Source organism: Nelumbo lutea, chromosome 5 (assembly GCF_056320005.1).
Source record: "Nelumbo lutea isolate HS-2025 chromosome 5, American lotus-T2T, whole genome shotgun sequence".
NCBI classification, from domain to species: domain Eukaryota; kingdom Viridiplantae; phylum Streptophyta; class Magnoliopsida; order Proteales; family Nelumbonaceae; genus Nelumbo; species Nelumbo lutea.
In genome coordinates this window covers 24,441,357-24,448,638 of record NC_142688.1, presented here as the reverse complement: position 1 = coordinate 24,448,638, position 7,282 = coordinate 24,441,357, and positions in this window count along the sequence as shown.

The following is a 7,282-nucleotide window of genomic DNA, read 5'->3' as shown; positions in this document are numbered from 1 at the left end:
TAACAACCTCACACAAAGGCTGAACAAGGTGAGGCACCTGAGAGGATATAAGGTTGAGCAACTCCACTAACCAAATGCCGCCTTTATTGCTAAGGTTGAGAAGGTATATATAACATTTTGAAGTGAGATAGTATAGTTACTCTTTTATAAGGTGAAATCAGTTAGGCCACCTTAAAATAAAACTTGAAATCATGGCTTTTGATGTATATTAGGGTCAATGACAAATACCTCCTTGAAGTTTCATCTATGACAAAGATTCCATTGAACTTTCACTTTGTGACAAATATATCCATGTTTGTCAGATGACAGATTGTACTAAGTTACCGAAATGCACACCTAAACATTCCTTATTTTATTTTCCCCACCCTTTTCTCTTAAACCCCAATTGGCCAAAATACCTCCATTTTCTCAAAATAATTTATTGTTTCTTTTCAATGACATGAATGTATCCACTCCATCCAACAAATAAAGGAAAAAAAAAACAAATGAAACCATAAACTTATATCTATTAGAAAGAATTCTCATTTCATTTAAATATTGAAAAGAAATCTACAAGGATCTATTTGATCGAGAGCACTTCATGTTCTATTTAGAAAACTAATCGAATAACAAACTATTTAAATAAATAAGAAAAGGGTAGCTTGAGGGTTAAAAAAAATGAAACAACTGAATGAAAATCTTTTTTCTTTCAAGTTAATTGCATTTTAATTTATTTTTATTAAAAACCAAACATGCCCAGAATGTGCCCAGCCCAGAAACTATCTACAGAAGTTAACAAGACCTTAGCCTAAGGCTATGCAAACAGCGTAACAGAACTTCAGATAGATTGTATATCCCTACCTCAACAATAATACATCAAATGGCCATGTTTCAATATTTTAGCCCAAGGCTATGCCAATGGGCATAACAGATTTTTTCTCATTATTTTACTCCACCAATGCTAAGCCCCCACAATACCAATCGCATGGCTGATGTTCAAAATATTCGTACATTTGCCAACAAAAAATATTCATACATTTGTTACATAGGAACATGTCCATGGGGTGTTTTGAGTGAATATATATATTGTCATATTTTAATCGTCGGATGATATTAATGCGTTTAACATTTAAAAGGACTCCCCTTGTGGTATAGGGTCAATGGCAATTATCTCTTAAACTTTTATTTGCAATAAGCACTCTCTTTAACTTTCAGTTTGCACAAATACCCCATCTGTTAGAATTCTGCCAGATAGCTTTGAAAAAGATTAATCATTCAGCTGTTTAAAATATTTTAAATTCCCAAACCATATCCTTTTTTATTTATTTGAACAATTTATGATTCCGATTTGATTTTTTCTAAATATAATATTAAAATCCTCTCAGTTTCTCTGTTGGATTCAATATTTACATGAAATGAAAGAGGTTTTTGATCTTTTTGATATATATAAGTTTAAGGTTTCATTTGGTTATTCTTGGTTTATTGGAGGAAAGAGTGGATAATTTTTATATATTAAGATCAAGAAAGGCATCTATGTTAGTGAAATGAAACAGACATTTAAAGAAACTTGTTTTCCTATCTATGTTAGATTGTCAATGAAATGATTATTGTTGTTTTAGCTGGTTTTGTTGAATAAAACCCAACCCCATTCCATTTGCACGCTAATCCAATGTCACCTTAAACAATCCAAAAACAAGAAATGAAAACAAGTTTCCATCAAGATATACAATTTTTCGAAGAACAGCAACATAAGTGAACTCAAGAAACCACATGAAAAATATGCAAATAAGAGAATTCGAACCAAGTGCTAACACTAACTGACATTCAAGGTGAGACTTGGCATGATTGACATTGTGCGCGTGCTTCAAGATAAGGGTGTTAATAGACCGGTTTTGGATTAAGTCCCATTCAGTCCAAAATTAATTTGGATGGATTTGACAGACCAACAAGAAATATTGGATTGTACCAATCCGGTCCAAAATATTTATTAGACTGGATTGGATATAAGATAAGAACACATGTCAATGGACCGGATTTCGATTGAAACCAATCTAAATCAAAATGAATTTGAACAAATTGGACGGTCCTGATATTGAATTGAACTGGTTCAAATTGGTCCAAAACATTCATTGGATTGGACTGGATGTGGTCCATTTATAATGGACTCACATTGGACTGGATTGGATTGGACCAAATCCAGTCCAATTGACACCCCTACTTCAAGAGAAGACTCACAGTCCAAAGCTGAACGTGATCTTGATAATCACAATGAATGATATATACATGACTCTATTTTCAAAGGTCCTTGCCTTGGTTCATATTATGGGCGTCAAAAATAAAATAGTAGCTATCCTTCCATATGTCCACTGCCTATTCCAAAGATCAATCTATAGAGGATTGGGTTTACGAAGAAATCTTGTTGATAGCATTTTTTTTTTTTTGGCATAATTTGGAAGAAGTACAAATACAAATATGTACAGTATAAATACATACAAAATAATATAAAAACAAGGTTTTTTACTCTATATATTTGTATTTTTACTCATTCCAAATGGAGCCTTGACTCCAAGATCTTGTTGATTTGTTCGAAAGGGCATTTGTAGAACTCCCCATCATTGTTAAATGTTTATCCAGGAAAATCTCATAGCACATTACACAAAAATGCCTCATTCGTTTGTTGTAGTGTGAAGAGCTCTGGTACATTGGTTCTATTACTTTTGTAATTTGTATGATATAATTTATTTTTTATCTTTTGAAGTGGGTTTTAATTTTAGGCAAATCCCTGAAGGTTTTTGAAGAAATGAGGTCGGGATGTTGGTTTTTCCTACCCTTCTAACAGCAGACTCGATAGTGTTATTGGAGACAATGTATAGGTAGAGGTATTGTTGAAAATTTTGATATATTTTGAAATTTTGATGAATAATGGAGGGCAAAATCGATCAGAAAAGGGTAATATTGAGATTTTGAAACATTATATACATCACATGGTATCACATGTGAACATATTGTGATGGAACACTAATGAACATTTATAGTAGGGGAGGATTTAGTCAATTATAAAAAAAAGAAACAAAAAAAAAAAAACTGATGGTAATTTAAGACAATTTCCAAACAGTATGGATGGAGTATGTCAATTTCCTAAAGCTTAGGGATACTTTAAAAGATTTGCCCAATCTTCTTCCACCTTCTGTTGAATTTAGATTTTTGTCCTCACAAAACCGTCCACACAGTCTTTTGCAGTTGTGCATTCGGGAGATGTTTCCAATGCACAATTGCAAAAAGTTGTGAGGACAAAATCTAAATTCACATTTATTGTTGATGCTATCACATTGCCACCACAAATGACACTATAAAGTTGCACCCACATCAATAAACAAAAATTGATAGCCCCTTACCAATTTGCAACCCAAGTGAATAACAGGATCATTGTACTTTGGAAGACTCCTTTGTATCACGTGGGTTAGGTTGAAATGGCTCAATATTTGTTTTTGTGCAGGGTAAGATGCTTTAAGGGCTCCAAAGGACACTACTTTAAAATTGTGACTACCCCTTCCCCCGGTATATCCATGTAATTGGTGGTGACAAATGGCACTAAAAATTTATTTTTCTTGGAATTCCATCTGACCACATCTTTTTTTGGAACCAAATAACAAAGTGGATTCTATAGATACTTTTTCCGTTGTACATTTCCATTTCCATCGAATCCGAACACAGCCTCAGTTTCTTTGTTCTCTCATGTTGACTTTTGTTTTTTAAATTCATGTTGAATAGAATATGCTTTGGGTTAATAAGAATGCAAGTATATTATTTATCTTAATTATTCATTCTTTACTTATTTGTGGCAGTAATATATATCTTTATGCTGAACACTATTGTCTTCTTGTTTATAGTATGGCTCTATATTCACTTCTACAGAACTTTGGTAAGTGGAACACCTCGTAGGGCAACATAAATAATTTCCACAAGCATGCAGACTGCTGAATCTTGTCTAGCTTCTACAATAAAATCTGTATTCATGAAATCTTGTCTTTTAGGATTTCCCTATACAGTCTACATGTACTTTTTTAGTTTGTTAATATCATACTAACTAGACATTCTAATGCAGAGAATCCCTTACTGCTCTGCTAGGGAACATATTTGTTCATCTGCAACTAAATTCATCCTTCGTAATTCGAAAAGAACTTGGATTGTGCATTTGGTTCGAGTTAAGGGAATGCATATTTTTCGTACAGGATGGGCAAACTTTGTGCATGATAACATGATCGAACAAGATGATACCTGTGTTTTTGAGCTTGTCAATAAAGTCGAAATGTAGTACAACATTAAAGAGTTCTGACAGTTCTGCTCACCTCTACCAAACAGAAGCTTTGAAAGATGACCCAAGCATTGGTAATCTTTTTGACCAAACTATGTGCTGGAGTAGATTTCAGTTGATCCAGATACGTATGGACATCTCACTTCCTGAAGATCTAATATTTGTAAGGCTACCGTGATGACATTGTTGTTTTATGAATACAAGTTCATGGCTAACCAACAGAGAGGACAGGGCAGTAACACTCTAATTGCTTGTTTTCTTTTGAGCTATTGTGCATACAAGAAGTTCTTTTAATCAATGCATACAAATATTATTTTTTTTGTTAACTATTTTTACATAACACAATCCAGTTCCTCCTCTGATTCAAATGAAATTGTCAAAACTAAAACAGATTTTGCGATGAAAGAAAAAGTAGAGAATGTTAACCTGCCTATGAATGAGATGGATTCATGTGTAAGACATTGATCTCCAAGAAGACATTTGACAGATGGAAATCAGTTCAATCTTTCAAATCCAGTTTTCCTTACTTCGTGAGATGTATGCTAAGTTTTAATATGCGATATTTTGTAAGTTTACCGTGCCAATATATTCTTCAGTTATTCTTATGTTGCGTTTTCTAATTAGACTGACTTTCAGCCATGGATGATACAAATGATGTAATAAAATTTATGTTTCTATTGTTTATTATTATCTGTAACAACTAATCAAATATAAGGTAGATGCATATTATGACATGTTTGTCAGTGTTAACAAAATTTGGAAAGATAAATTATTTGCATGTGATGTGATATTCATTATTATATTGGATATTCTCAACGAACTTCTCAACTTAAAAGTTTAAGCTATTGATGTTCCTGTTTTATTCTCTTAGCAGATGTAAATTTTTTATGGTAGCCGATAATTAAAAAAAATTCACACAACCAGGAATTTGCACCGGCGAGGTTTCTGTTTTTATTCTCTTAGCTGGAATTCTCACTGTCAACTAAAAATTATATTACGAATATAAGAGTGATAAAGTATAGAGAGATGAAGAGAAGCAAAGAAGAACAGGAGAAGAGAATGAAAGAATGACAGGGGAGGCAAAAGATTGTGCTGCCGCTCCCTAGTCAGGTATTTATATTAACAAAATAATGTACAATGACAATGTTGCCCTTCATACAATATAAGAACAAAGACAAATCAGCAGCAATAAAAAACATACAATAAACATAATGAAAATTGTATGAACATCATAAACAATCCATGGTGCACTATCTCAGCATTTCCCCTTAAGTTGGGAATAGATATTTGTTATTCCCAAATCCCAATTTTTGTAATTCTATCTCAAATTTAGACTTATGACACAGTGAAAATATCAGCCAGTTGCATACCTAAAGAAGACACATATGGTAGGTAGACTTCATTGTATGCAATCCTTTCTCTAATGAAATGCTGGTCCACCTTCATGTGTTTAGTCCAGTCATGCTGAATAGGATTATGTAATATTGATGGCAGCTTAATTGTCACAATACAGTATGAATGACTTTACATAGTCAACACCAAACTCTTTAAGAAGATATCATGGGTAGTCTGAATTTTGGGTGGGGTTGGCTGGTTGGGGGAGGTGGGCTGCTTGTTGGTTTAGCTGCTTTCTCTTGATTTGTGCCTTGTAAGCATACGATTTACCAATCGCAGATATCTATTTTCAAACTTGTGTGATATGTGATTCAAAGATGAATTTGATGTTTTGATAACTAAGCCCATACCCATCGAAAAAGGTTATATAAGTAGCGTCATATAACCATTGAAGTGTCCTTTTGGAGTCTTTGAGGTGTTGAAATCTTTTAAGCTTCAAACAAACATTGATACTCAGTCATTTACGTACAAGCAACACCTTGACGAACACAACAGAGGGTAGGAACGAGGAGCCTTCATATTCATCATTTACTGGAGAAAATCTTGTCTGTCCACATTTAACAGCCTGGTCTGTCAACAGGGCTCTTCTTGCATGACATGTCAATTCACCCAGCCATGCATCAAATGAGGAGGGACAAAGTTTTCTCCCTCGGGGGGAGTTGAATCTAGAATCCTTGTGTATAACTTGAGAATTAGGTGCTGTTGAAACTCTGTGATCTGCCACTGCATAATATGATGCTTCCCACCATGCCTCTGAGAAATAATTAAATACCTTTGTGTTGAAGCAACACAAATAAAGCAGAAATTCCTACTGCTAAACTATACTACTACAATTTGTCAATGGCACATGATTAATTAAAAAAAGGGAATATAATAATTAATTGATCATTGAAATCGGTATATTATCTGATTTAAAGTCATATTTTAATAATTCTACCATTTTCTAATGTTTCTAAGTATCCTAGTAAGTTCATATTTAAAAAATAACTTGTTACGTATATATCAATGTTTTCAAACCGTTGTTGACTCAGACGGTTGGACCGTTTGGCCCAGAAATTGTTCAGGCAACGGGTTTCATTTTATCCAAAACCTGGAATTTGGTAAAAAACCGTTGACCTGTCGACCTGTTCAACGATTTTGATCATTTTTTTTTATTTTTTAATCTTACTATCAGAGCAGACCATCCGCTCAAACCAGATGATTGGACCATTGACCCGGAAACTGATGGCCAGAACGCCACTTTCGAGTCGTTTTTTAAAACGTTGGTATATATTCACTTGATATTCGGATTCATTGTTATTGATGCACTTTTTGAAATTTATTTGAGTTTCCTTGGTGTATCTGTGTATATATTTTAAAATTGTTTCTTTGGTACTTAAATTTTGTCATAAGTTATTTTATTTTATGGTAAATTGTTTTTGGTAAAGGATAATTAATTTTTGTTAAACAGAGGAGGAGAAGCATTACAAAAGTAACCGATTTTTGTCCATCCACGGAGCTAGTTAGACGGGCATGGCCTGTGTGTATACCTTTGATTCCCTAAGACCTTTACATGCCGGCTGATGAGCTAATCCATTACATTCCCTTTTAACA